A 14,044-nucleotide genomic window follows, 5' to 3' on the forward strand; every position below is an offset into this window, starting at 1 on the left:
TCACATGGCCTTTCCAGGAGAGCTTGCCTGGACATTTTGAATGATTGGAGGTGGGTCAGCATCTATATATAGGACCCTTGAGATGGAATAATTACCACTTAATATTTAATCAGTGGGAAGCATAATTTTTAGATGTTTTGGAAGAACATTCTTGAGTTGTTAGATTATTAAAGCACCATAGGTGCAATTCTATACAGCATATTACTAAAAATATTTGTTGAGTACCTACTGTGTGCAAATGCTTCCCGATGTTATGAAATGAGTCAGCCTCAGATGACTCAGGGGAATAGTATGTGGATACAAATAAGTGGGGTGGAGAAGTGCTCTGTGTGTGTGTGTATGTGAGTGAGAGGAGGGCTGGCGGGGAGGGAGGGGCTGGCATTCAGAGCGGGTGAGCTTTCAGTTCAGCTCAGTGTAAGGAAGGCTTCTCGCAGGAGACAGTGTTCCCGTTGGGGCTTAAAGGCTGGTCACCGTCAGTCCCACAGAGAAGTGATGTCCACTCCCGTCCTTCACCACAGCCTGCCACTCCTGTTGCTTCCCTAACTTAGGAAATGGCAAGTCCAGGACTTCCCTGGCGGTCCAGTGGTTAAGACTCCACGTTCTCAATGCAGGGGGCATGGGTTCGATCCCTGGCCAGGGAACTAAGATCCCCCATGCCACACAGTGTGGCCAAAAAAAAAAAAAAAAAAAAGTGGCAACTCCATCTTTCTGGTTGTTCAGGCCCAAACCATCAGAATCATCCCTCTCTCCACTCTTCCTGTCATCCCCCCAACACCCAAACCATCAGCAAACCCAGTCATAACTCGGGTTTAAGCTGCCGTTGTCTCTTGCTCAGATAATTGCAGTAGTTTCCTCTCTGGTATCTGTCTTCCCCCACCACACCCCCCACCTCCCCCCGACCCCTTACGGTTTGTTCTCAACACAGTAGCCGGCCTGGCCTGTGACAGTGGAAGTCAGATGTGTCACTCTTCTGGTCAGAACCCTCCAGGCTCAGGTCTCACTCACAGGAAAAGCTGTGATCCTAGGGCGGCCCACAAGGCCTCATGATCTCCGCTCAGCCTCAGCCCCACCCGCCTCCTTGCCTTTCCTAGAACACACCAGCACAGTCCTGCCTCAGGGCCTTTGCACTTTCTGCCTGGAATGCTCTCCTCCCAGTTTTCTATGGAGAGGCTCCCTCCCTCCTACAGGGTTCTGCTCAAACGCCACCTCTGCAGTGAGGCCTTCCCAGACCACCATGCCAGCCACCCCTGGCATTCACTAGTCCCCCTGCCACCTCTTTTCTCCCCATAGCACTTATGATCACCCGGCACACTATGGATTTTACTTGTCTATTTGCCTTGTCTCCATCCCCTCGAATGTAAGCTCTTCCAGGGCAGGGATTTTTGTCTGTTTTGTTTGCTGCTGACTTCTAGCTCCTAGAACAGTGCCTGGCACATAGTAGGCACTCATCAGACCGTGGGCGACTGAATGAGTGGACGGAGGCAGAGGGCAGTCACACGGGATGGGGGATACAACGTGTGTGCAGGGCCAGTGACCTGCTCGACGTGGGGGATACAAGGTGTGTACATGGCCAGTGGCCTGCTCAACTTGGCCAGGCGTGGGCCCCAGGCAGTGGGACAGGCCGGGCAGAGAGGTTTTTAATGCCATGAGTCTGGGTTTGGATCAGCAGCGGGGAGCCATGGGAGGTTTGTGAGCAGGGGTCTGGGATCAGGGGTGCAGAGGGGCTCAGGGAGGGGCAGTGGGGAAGAGCCTGACTGCCTCCTGCCTCTGGGGGGCTCAGTGATTTCAGGATGGCTGTTTCAAGCTCTGAGAAGCACCGCCCTGGTCTGAAGGAGGCACACAGCCACTAGAATGCTACAGGGTAGTTCATGATGATATCGGCATTGATCTTGACCTTGAAAGAAGAGGGTGTGGAACGTCAGAGAGTGTCCTCCTCCATTAGGGATGCAGGGGAGTCAGTGGTCCCACGCCAAAGGGCTCTAGCCTGCTGCCTCTGCAGCACCAAAGCCTCTACCAAAAGGCATCCCCCTCCAGGGCCGCCTCCTGCCCCATCCTGGGCAGGTGCAGCCCCCCATCAGGTCGTCACTGAGCAGAGGCCGTTCTGCGTGGCCAGGATGGAAGGAGGTGGGACAAGACCTCCAGTGCCCGATTCGAAAGGCGAGTTGGTGCGTCAGACCGGCTGCTGCAGAAAGGCACTTCCCCCCAGGCTGTGGGAAGGGGCTGCTGGTGTTTGCAGGAGAACCTAAAACCAGAGACAGTTTCCTTAAAGAGAACAGGATGTTTTATACGTAGGTATTTTGCCTAAAGTACTTCCCAAGTGGGAGAATTAGAGCATAGAGAGATGTACTCTTTTTTAAAAAAACACATTTTTCTTTTACAAGAGACTTTATAAAAACAAGAACATTTGGAAAAGAGAAAAGTTACCCGTAAAGAAGTGGATGTGTGGACTTTTAAAAGCACTTGAACACTTGTATATGGGATATAAATACATGATAAATGAAAGAAGACATTGGAAAGTGCTGCTGGAGTTAGAAACTCTTAGTCATGCTGTTTGAAGCGGGGCCTCCTGATCAACCAGCCCCTGGTGACAGCCACGTCCCTTAGAGGTGTGCTGTTTTTAGCCTCAAAGAGCAAACACGTAAGAAATTACTCATCAAGGACGCCATCTGATTTAAGACTTTGTTAAAAATATCGGATTTTCTCCTAGGGCAGACGCCAGCTGACGTGTTCTGAGAATGCTGGGGGAGAAGCAATTAGGAGCAGATGTTGCTGTGACTGGTATCGGCATGTTTGCCAGTCTCTCCCCAGCTAATAATGTGGGTAAAGGGATCTGTGCAATATTTGTTTTTACTTCCTTTTTACCAACAATCTGACTGCCTGTCCTCCCTTGCTGGGTCACAAGGACTGTTTCCATGTGCAGCAGCCAGACTCAGGGGACCAGTCTCTTTCCTGCTTCAGTTCTGTTTCCTCTGATAGGTGTGGCCCAAGTGCCTTGTACGGACCCAGCAGGAGGGCCAGAGAGGAAAGGTGTGGACAGCCACCTGGGGTGGCTCTCTGCCCTCCTGCTGGGCTCCCGCGGGGCCTTGGGGCTCTGTCCCAGGTGCTGAACTTTCCAGCCCTCCCTGGTGAGCGTAGGAACACCTAGGGCTGAGCGGCTTGTCTTCTGACTGCTTTCAGGGGCAGCCGTGGAAACTGCAGGAGGGACACAGACCTTAGCTTAAAATCAAGACGGGTTTCCTCTTTTAAAAACAACGGAAGGACTGTTATTATTATAAAAGTAATATGTGATTATATGAAATAACAAATAGAAACAGAGAGAAGGGGTAGTTGAGCCAGCCAAAGGTAAACATTAGTAACATTTAAATATTTTTATTTCATTGTTCTTTTCCACTGTGTGTGTGTGTGTGTGTGTGTGTGTGTGTGTGTGTTTTGTGTGTGTGGTACGCGGGCCTCTCACTGTTGTGGCCTCTCCCGTTGCGGAGCACAGGCTCCGGACGCGCAGGTTCAGCGGCCATGGCTCACGGGCCCAGCCGCTCCGTGGCACGTGGGATCTTCCCGGACTGGGGCACGAACCCACGTCCCCTGCATCGGCAGGCGGACTCTCAACCACTGCTCCACCAGGGAAGCCCCACATTTAAATATTTTTATTTCATTGTTCTTTTCCACTGTGTGTTTTTTAAAACATTGTTTGGTCTTTGTATTTTGCTTTTCACTCAGCATTGTAAGGGTTTTCCTTACAGTGAAATGAATTCTTGTAGATTTTTAATACATTCCTCTGATGCAGTATGCTTGGCTAATTTGCTCCATGCTTTATCCTCAGCACTCAGAGCCGCGTCTGACACAGCAGGCACTCGATAAATATGGATCGAATGAGTCAATTTCAAATGGTTTAGCTTATTAAGCCATTTCCTGAGGTTGGATTTTAGGACATTTCCTTTTGTTTGGTTTGGTTTGCCATTTAAAGTTAATAGATGTGAAGGTGGAGATCAGGGATCGGCAAGTGCAGCTTGGGGCTAAATCTGACTTGCTGCCTGTTTTTGTAAATAAAGTTTTATCGGAATGCAGGTCCTGTCATTCATTCGTGTATCAGCTACAGCTGCTTTCACACCACAGTGGTAGAGTTGAGTAATTGCACCACATGGCCCGCGAAGCCAAAAATACTTATGATCTGGCCCATCCCTGCTAAGACGTATCTGGCTGTGGTGTGTGTCACGCTGTGGCTTGTCGGGACTGATCCTTCTGACCTGGCTGACAGGGTGGGTGCCCCTGTACCTCACCCTATTATGGGCACCCTGTGGAAACCGTGTGCTCAGAGAATGTCTTTTCCAGAGAACCGTGCCTCAGTTAGGGGTATATGGGTCGTTTCCCCCTCTTGTTATAATCTCCAGACAAACCATCGCAGTCTACTTTGTGATACATTCCACTGTGAGACACATTTGTGCATCTAGTGTTTTCCGCATTCGCAGTTTATTTCCTGCAGCTTGTGCCCCAGAACTCAAATTGCTGGGTTAAAAGTGAGTCAGCATTTTGAAGGTAAGGGGTAGGTTTCCGACGATGGAGCTGAGCCCACCACTGGAGCAGGACGGTGCGGCCAGACAGCCTCTTGCCGGGTCTGAGGAGTAGTTGGAACAGATAACTTTAAAGCTACTTTCCAGTCTTAGACTTTAATTCCTTACGCTTACCCACATGATGAATGTTGGGATTCTGGACTTCTCTGGTTCAGCCCAGTGCATTACAGCAAACGGGCTCTTTGGCTCCCCTGTCTTTTCTTGGCCCATCTCTCTCTGCTCTGGTTTGATGAGTGGATCACATCCCTCGTCGCCGCAGAGCGCCTGGCTTCATTTCCGGCAGGTCGGCAGGATGTGTTCTGCACGAACCCTCCGAGCCCGCTTACTCGTGCCGGCCCCGTGCTGCCAGTCTCTTCTGTCTCCCGACGGTCTGCTCGAACATGGGTCTGGTCTGGAACCCAGGATGTCTGTGGTCTGACCTTCATGTTACCATGGGGGTCCGAGCCCCTCCGGGCCGCCAGTGCTTATTGGCCTGAGATCCAGCAGCCCTGGGTTCCCATCCTCCCTCTCCTACTTGCTTAGCTGGCTGATTTTAGGCAAATCTCTAAACTAAAGCCTCTCTCAGTCAAGGGTTTCCCCCATGGTATAGTAAAGGGGCAGGATGAGGTCATCTTTCAAGCAGGGCCTCTGAACTCTCCTGTGTGTAGGAGAGCCCCTGGGACTCTTGTTAGGATGCAGACTCTGTTTCGGCAAGATGATGTCTTAGTCAGCTCAGACTGCTGTAATGAAATACCACAGCCTGGGGGGCTTAAACAGCAGACGTTTATTTCTCATTGTTCTGGAGGCTGGAAGTCTGAGACCAGGGTGCCAGGGTGGTCGGGTCCTGGTGAGGGGGCTCCTCCTGGTTTGTAGATAGCTGCCTCTTGCTGTGTCCTCACATGATGGAGAGCAAGAAGCTCTGGCCTCTTCATCCCTTTCTAAGGTGACCACTGCCATCATGGGACCTCCACCCTCATGATCTTATCCAAACCTGAGTACCTCACAAAGGCCCCACCTCCAGATATCATCACATTGGGGGTTAGAGCTTCAAAATATAGATTTTGGGGGGACACAAACATTCAGCCCTTCGCAGGTGAGATCCTGCATTTCAGCAAGCTCCCGGAGATGCAGAGACAGATGGCCCGTGGACCACACTGTGAGAAGCCAGGTCTCAAAGGGCCTCTGAACACAGAGGTCCCATGCTTCTCTCACGTGAGCACCCTTGGTCTTCGTCCTCGATTGACCTGCACCACCTGTGACCTATCTCAGTGATAAATAGGTTGTGAGCACCTTCACCTGACAGCTATTCATTTACAACTGCCTGTGAGGGGGGCTCAGTCCAGTCATGTCTGCGCCTTGACATCTTCCACAGGACCTGGAACCAGAGCAGGTGCTCAGGCTGCTGGGGTCAGCCGCCCCTCCCATCATGATGGTGCCCTGCCCGCATTTCGGGGGGCAGTGGCCTCCCTGGGATTTCTGCAGAGGGAGTGGGCCCTCCGACAAATGGGAAATAAAGGCTAGCTGCAATTCAGCTGTAACTGGTCATTCCAGAAGTGTAGACAGAGGCCGAGGACTTGGGAGATCCTGGGCCAGATGAGGGCTGGTGCAGTGGTTCTAACACTGCAGCTCTCAGCCAAGTCTGAGCTCTCATGTGCCCCGGTGTCTCGTAGATGACGGAGTATCCAGCCTCGCAGGGCCCTGGGTCTTTGCCCGGCTGGGAATGGGAGCTGGAGAGTTCCAGATCTGCAGGGCCCACCAGCACTGTGGGAAAGGCTCCAAGGTAGTTACTTTTAGGTTTGCTTTAAGATGACTATGTAGTTTGAGCCAAAAGTTAGGATAGGTAATAAAATTTCTCCCTTGTATCATGAATTAAAGTTGTAGAAAAACTCCTACAGAAGCTTAAAAATCATATTGCATATTTCGTGAATCACCCTTTTTGCGAGACTAAATTCTGGAACCCCAACCTCAGCAAATTACCTCTCAGCCAAGCAAGACTGAGCACTGCAAATTGGAGCAGCCCTGGAAAATCTGGGACATGTGGCTCCCGACACTGGGAGCCTGGCCTCTGCTCCAGTTCTCTTCCCTTCCGTGGGCAGGGCCGACACTGGGCAGGCTAGGGCCGAGCGCGACTTCCGATGCATAGGTCTACTCTGCTTCCGAGAAGGAGGGTCTCAGGTGCCCTCAGGTCCCCACTGGGCCTCGAAAACACCAACCCCCACCCGCTCGGGTAGTTCTCAGGATGAGATCTACTCTGACAGACCAGCTCACTTGTTTTGCTCTAGTGCTGGTTTGACCCGAATCATCAATAGTCCATGCTTGTTCTACATCTTTCTTTCCTTTTAAGTTTGTAAAGGGCCGTCTTGACTTCCAGATCTTGAGTTCATTCCTTGACCTCCTTTGGGAGCTTTGTCCCAAACCCGCTGCAGGTGTGTGTCCTATCATGCAGGTGACAGTGGGCGAGGCCTCTGGCTCGTCCTTCCCACCTGCTTGGGTTCTCATCTCTGCCTGTCGTCACAGCCCCTCACTCTGCTGCAGTTTCCCCACAGAATGTAAGCTCCCCGAGGGCAGGGATTTGCTCCTTTTCTGCTGTTTTCCCTGAGCCTAGCGAAGTGCTGGCTGGATGGGATGGGACTGTTGCACGAATGACTAACGGCCTTAATCCAGGCCAATTAAAAAAAAAAACCCAAGTGATAAGCCCGCCCAGGCGAAGTGGAAGCTGAGTCAGCGTCTGTTAACACGCTCTTCTCCGGGTCGCACTGACCGACCGTGGCCGTCCTGCCCCGAGGGGGAATGAACCAGCTGGTCATGCAGCCAGTGGTTGCTGGTCTGGACTGGCTGCCCTGGTGCCATGGTCAGAGCACCCGGAGCCTTAGAGGATACCCACCCGCCCCTGCAGGTGGCCTCGGCCTCCAGCGTTGTGAAAACTCTCCAGGTGATTCGAATGAAGAGCCCAGTGGCGAACCACAGCCCTGGGGGCCAGGGTTTGGGAGCATCAGTGTGAGTCCCGAAGGGTGTTTTGCAGGGTCTCTGCTGGTGTAGGTGAGGGTGTCCTGAAATGTCCGTTCCTGCAGTGGCAGCTGTCTGGAAGCTGGCAGCTGTCAGCACCTTCACCTCCTGGTTCCCGGGCGCCATCAGTCTTCGTGGCGTTGTAGGCAGGTTGCTTATTTGCCCTATTTACTCTCCATTTGTCTCTTTCATCAGCTTTATACTAAAAAGCCTTTTGTTTGGACTCTTCGTACTTCTGCAGTTCTGGCTAAGTTTTGCCTTCAGCCAAACTTTTTATGAGATGAGAGCGGGAGCCTAAGGGAGGTGGAGAGGAGGGAGGGCGTGGACAGCCTGGTGCTGAGGGAAGCGTGGTCACTGCTCCGTGTGACTCGCCGTGGATCCTTGTCTCTTCCGGGCTCCCGTTGCCCCATCTGTCAAGTGGCGGTGGGGTGCTCTCGGGTGGCACGGACTGGGCAGCCACCACCTGCCGGGCTCTGTACTGGACCCTCCCTGTGTGTCATCTACCGCGACACAGCAGTCCTGGGAGGTGTACCAGGCGCTGCTGTCACCCCATCCCCCTGGCGGGGTGCCGGAGGTTCAGAATGGTTCCAGCAGCCAGCACACGGCTGGTTGGTAGGGGGGTAAGACCTTGACCTGGTGCCTTGATTCCCGCGCCCTTGCAGGCCCTCCTGTTCACAGGTCGAAGGAAGCGTTGGTCTTGGGTGTAAATAAAGCTTTGGCAGTGAGAGCCGTGTGCTTTTTTCTTGGAGAGGCCTGCATGGGGCAGCCCTTGAGTTCAGAGGCCTGCTCGGTCCCGCCACTTGCAGCTCGATGCCCGGTGTCAGGGACCCCCCTGTGAACTTGACAGTGGTGGGCCCTGCGGCCTCAGGCCTGAAGTCACAACCCCGGCGCCTCTGTGAGGGCAGCCCTTCGGCCTCCACAGGTAGATGTGGAAACCAGTCCTGAAAGGCTCAGCTTTCAGCGCAGGGGTGGACAGCCACTGTGGGGCTTGGACCTGATCTGTCGGCCTCACCGGCTGCCTTCACAAGTGGCCAGGGGGTCCCCATGTGTCTCCTGGGTCATCCAAAATCTTGGGCAAAGCTGGGGAAGGGGTCCCTGGATTCCAGAACCTCAGACCCCTGCCCCCAGCCCAGTCCTTCTCTTCACCTTCACTCGGCAGCACTTTTCTTGGGGTGTCAAGCAGACTCCAGTTAAAAACCTGAAATGTGAGTTGCCACCTGGAGCTCAGTGTGTGACAACGGGAGAGCGTGGCACTCAGGAGGGCCACGTCCCCGTGTGATCACTGGGGCTCTTAAAGATGCAGTAGGATGTATCAGAAAATATAAAGCAGACTCTGGACCCGTAATGATTATATAAATAAAATATTTATGTAATGCTAATGTATATGACCTTTGTAATTTGTTTTGCCACTAAAATAAGCTGTGTTACATACACTGAACATCTCTCGTTGAGATTTTTTATCTCCTTGAGATTTTTAAAAATTTAATATCTTTATGAAATAGATTCACAGTTTTTGTTTTACCTAAAAACTTATTTTAGTTTGCCATAACTAATAGTATCCAAAAAAAATCATGGGTTTGATGCCCGAGTTATTTTTTGTCTTAATATACTTTAAATACTTATTAATTTTTTTTGTTAGCAGCTTTTTTTTTTAATTAATCAATCAATCAATTAATTAATTAATTATTTTGCGGTACGCGGGCCTCTCACTGTTGTGGCCTCTCCCGTTGCGGAGCACAGGCTCCGGACGCGCAGCTCAGCGGCCATGGCTTACGGGCCCAGCCGCTCCGCGGCATGTGGGATCTTCCCAGACTGGGGCACGAACCTGCGTCCCCTGCATCGGCAGGCGGACTCTCAACCACTGCGCCACCAGGGAAGCCCTAATTTAATTATTTATTTGGCTGTTCCAGGTCTTAGTTGCGGCATGCGAGATCTTGGTTGCGGCCTGTGGGATCTTTAGTTGCGGCATGAAAGCTCTTTTAGTTGCAGCATGCGGGCTCTTAGTTGCAGCATGCGGGATCTAGTTCCCTGACCAGGGATCGAACCCAGGCCCCCTGCACTGGGAGCGCGGAGTTTTAACCACTGGACCACCAGGGAAGTCCCAGTAGCAGCTTTGTTGTGATGTAATTCATATACCATACAATGCGCTCATTTAAAGTATACAATTCGTTCGTTTTTCGTATATTTACAGAGTTATACAACCATCATCACTGTCAGTTTAGAACATTTTCATCACCTCAGAAAGAAACCCTCTACCCCTTTTAGCAGTCACCCCAGCTCCCTTACCTCTATCCCCTACCCCCAGCCCCTGGCAACCACTGATCTACCTTCTGTCTCTATAGATTCGCCTATTCTGTACATTTTATATAAACAGAATCATACAGTATGTCGCTTAGCATAATGTTTTCAAGGTTCACCTATGTTGTAGCGTGTGTCAGTACTTCATTCCTTTTTAGGGACACATAATATTCCATTGTATGGATAGACTGCATTTCGTTTATTCATCAGTTGATAGGCATTTGTGTTCTTTCCATGTTTTGGCTCTTATGAATAATACTGTTATAAATATTCATTTACAAGTTTTTGTGTGGACATGTGTTTTCATTCCTCTTGGACTCCACCTGGGAGTGAAATTGCTGAGTCATTGTCCCTCTATGGGTGACCTTTTGAGAAACCACCAGACTGTCTTCCAGAGTGGTTGCACCATTTTGCAATGTATGAAGGGTCCGATCTTCCCCTGTCCTCACCTTACTTGTTTTCGGTCTTTTTGCTTTTCCCCATCCCAGTGGGTGTGAGGTGGTGTCTCCTTGTGGTCTCCTTAAGGTTTGATATAGGACTGTGCAGACTGTATATTTCTTCATGAATGAGCTTTGGTAGTTTGTGTCTCTCAAAGAATTTGTTCATTCCATCTAAGTTATCAAATTTATAAACATAAACTTGTTCATAATATTCCTTTATTATCCCTTTTGATGTCTTTAGGTTCTGTCTTCTCCTTCATACCTGATATTGATAGTTATGTCTTCTTTTTTTTCCTTAGTCAGTGTGGCTAGAGATTTATTTTCTTCTACTTGCTTTGGGTTTAATTAGCTCTTCTTTTTCTCATTTCTTAAGGTAGCAATTTAGATCATTGATTCAAAATCCTTTTTAATGTAAGCATTTTAATGCTATACATTTCCCTCTAAGAATGCATCCCGCAAATCTTGATGTGCAGTATTTACATTTTCATTCAATTAAAACATATTTTCTAATTTGATTTTTACCTCCACTTTGACCTATGGGATATTTAGAACTTATTACTCAGCTTCCAAATTTGTGGGGATTTTCCTGATATCTTTCTGTTGTTAATTTCCTTGTTATTAATTCTGTTATGCTCAGAAAACATACTTTATATGATTCAAATACTTTTACGGCCCAGAATATGGTCTGTTTTGCTGAATGTTTCATGCGCTCTTGGCAAGAATGTGTATTTCACTGTTGTTGGGTGGAGTGTTCTATAAACGACAGTTTGGTCAAGTTAGATGATGGTATTGTTCAGTTAGTTCTTCTAGATCCTTGCCGATTTTTTGTCTACTTGTTCTTTCAGTTATTGAGAGAGGAGTGTTGAGGTCGCCAGCTATAATTGTGGATTTGTGTATTTCTCTCTTCAGTTCTGTCTTTTCTCCCTTATGTATTTTGAAGCTGCCACCACAGCTCCACTGGGGGCCTGCTTGCCAGTCAAAGCTGTTAGACAAAATAAGAAGAAGAAGAAGAAAAAGAAAAAAGACCAAGGAAAGAAAATAGCAGCTCGTCTTCGTGCTGCTCACTCCTCCAGGTTTTGCCCTCTCTCCGGGGTCTGTTTGCTTGTGTTCACTTTCAGTGTTCTCAGAGAGCTGCTTTCTGCATTTTGTCCAGAGCCTGTTGTAATCAGTGGGCAGAGAGGCTCTGGTGGGCTTACTGGATCCCACGTGGCCCCAGGTGGACTTTGAACATATTTTGTTCCTGGCCTTGAGTTTCCTCTCTTCTGTTGGCTTGATGCCACCTGCCCGTGGGCCTCCACTGCTGTCTCCTCTCCAGGGGCTCTTCCCAAGCCCCCCTGGGTCGGGTGCCCCCCTCCTTCTCTCAGTCTGGGTTGTAGCTGCTTGGCAAGTGTCACCCCCGCACTGGAATGTGAGCCGCATGAGGGCTGGGGGACACGACGGCCTTGTCCAACCTGGCATTGTGTCCCCAGACTCTGTATTGCTGGCATGGGGTCAGCGGCTCAATCAGTGTTTCTCGAATAAATGGTCACAGCAACCTCCGTGAAGCTGCAGCCTTAACTCTGCAAAGATTGTATGACTTTAGGAAAGTTTGTGCAATCCAAATTCGTGCCCCAACCAAGAGCCCCCCAGTTAGAGGGCGGTGTTGACAGCAGTGCTGTCTCCAGTGCATGGATGTTCTGTGTACCCTGCCAGTGGGCAGACTCTCCCGGTGGCCACAGCCTTCCCTACGTACCCTGAGAGAAGACTGCCTGGTGCCTTTCACAGATGTAGTGCGCAAGCTGAGAAGGATGAGGGGACGTGTGAGAGGAAACCTCGTGGTGCATCCTGTAATTAGGCTGTGCCGAGCTGTCCACTCATCGCGCTGGATTCAGAGAGGAGATGAAGGGTGGACATCTCTCCTCACCCGCTGTGTGCCCTTTTTATATCAAGTGAATTTCTCAGTTTTTAATTCTAGTATTTCACTTAAAATTTTTTTTTAAAAAGACGTGGTTGGGGCTTCCCTGGTGGCGCAGTGGTTGAGAGTCTGCCTGCCGATGCAGGGGACACGGGTTCATGCCCCGGTCCGGGAAGATCCCACATGCCGCGGAGCGGCTGGGCCCGTGAGCCATGGCTGCTGAGCCATCACTTAAAATTTTTTTTTAAAAAGATGTGGTTACCTGGTTTGCCTCATTCATTTATTCATTGAACATTTGCTGAGCACCTGCCACGTGTAGGACATCTTCCTAGCTTCCAAGACTCAAAGGAGCTACAGGAAACGCCTCACGCCTGCTGTTGGCACCGTTATCCACCAAGTTGCTAGACCATGTGGGAAACCTCCCTGGCAGCTTTAGGATTGCCCTCCCCATACCACCCCCATACCCTGTGCTTCCCTCTTCTGGGGTCGTGCAGGCTGTCCACTGCGCACAGGCACCTGGCCAAGGGGGTGGCTGGGTGCTGGAATCCAGCCTATGCTCCGCTGGCCAAGCGATGCCCCTAGCATGGGGTGATCTCCACCTGAAGGAGGGTCTTTTCCCGATATGCACCAAGGGGCCAGGTGGGCCAGCCGTGGCCCCATCCCTTCCCCTCTGTCTGCTCCATCCACTCCCTCTCCATCCCCGCAGCCTCACCAGGTCTGCCCCTCGCCCTCTCCCCCCGGGATGCCAGCGCTGCCCACTGCCCACCGCCTTACGTCTTCCACACCACGGCAAGTATCATCATTTGGAAACGCAAATCCGAACACATCGCCCTTGGGCTCAGGGCTCTTCCCGGCCCAGCACCCTGCAGTGCCCATGAGAGCAGGTCCAGGCCTTCCTTCCTGGTGAGGACAACTCCGCACGGCCCAGCCCAGCCTCCCTCACCAGGCTTGGCTCTGAGAGCCCAGCCTGCCCCAAGCCACCACCTCACAGGACTGGGGGACTTCACACCTTTCCAGACTGTTTGACTTGTCTGCCACGAGTGGGATTTACTCTTCAGAATAAAAGAGTAGATACATTATTTTCCAAAGAAGATAGAGGAAGGGGAGCTTGCAAAGGAGCAGCCAGAGACCTGGGAGGAGAGCTGGGTCCAGGGCTGCGAGCTGATGAGGATCGGGGGAGGGACTGTGGACTCGGGGTGCCAGCAACATGCAGAGGTAGAGGTGTGAGAGGATGTCAGGGACCTGGAGACGTGGTGTGCCCGTGACATGAGAGCAGAAAGGGAGGCTGTTCTCTAGACGTTCAGATTACAGAAGTAATCTGTGCTTTTTGCAGGCTGCTTGGAAAATGGAAAACTGTAATGAGGACGATAACGCATTCAATTTCAACACAGCCAGAACCACCACTGACAGTTGGGGTCCTTCCTTCCAGTTTTTCAATGCATATATTTACATTTTTAAGTAGTTTCCCCCCAACTGAATATATCCTTAGTGTTTCTGTATTGTTAAACAGTTTTTGGGTGGTGTAATTTTTAGTAGTTACCCAATATACTGTCATGTATTTAACCAGCCCTCTATTATTGGGTATTTATCATATTCCCAGTGTTCCCTTTATTACAACACTAAGGCGAACATCCCTGTGTGTAAATTCCCAGATGCAGACTTGATCAAAGGGTATGTGTGCTTTTAGGTTCTGGATCCCACTGAATCCAGAAGCCACTTCCTTCCAGAAGGGATTACCAGTTCACCCTGGGAACGGGCTTGGTGGGTTAACTTGCTTGTTTTGGGCATAGGCGAGGGGCATGCAGGCTCACCACCGTCCGGGGAAGAGCTGGTTCAGGGGGAGGGGCTGAAGGTTGGGG

The 14,044-nt window shown here is 50.6% G+C and overlaps 1 protein-coding gene across 3 annotated transcripts in view; it reads left to right on the forward strand.

Moving 5' to 3' along the window:
* WDR25 (WD repeat domain 25) overlaps positions 1–14,044 on the forward strand; it is a 139,631-nt gene that overhangs the window by 96,034 nt on the left and 29,553 nt on the right. The window lies entirely within an intron of this gene.

This window comes from Neophocaena asiaeorientalis, unplaced genomic scaffold (genome assembly GCF_003031525.2).
Source record: "Neophocaena asiaeorientalis asiaeorientalis breed wild unplaced genomic scaffold, Neophocaena_asiaeorientalis_V1.1 scaffold476, whole genome shotgun sequence".
NCBI lineage: Eukaryota > Metazoa > Chordata > Mammalia > Artiodactyla > Phocoenidae > Neophocaena > Neophocaena asiaeorientalis.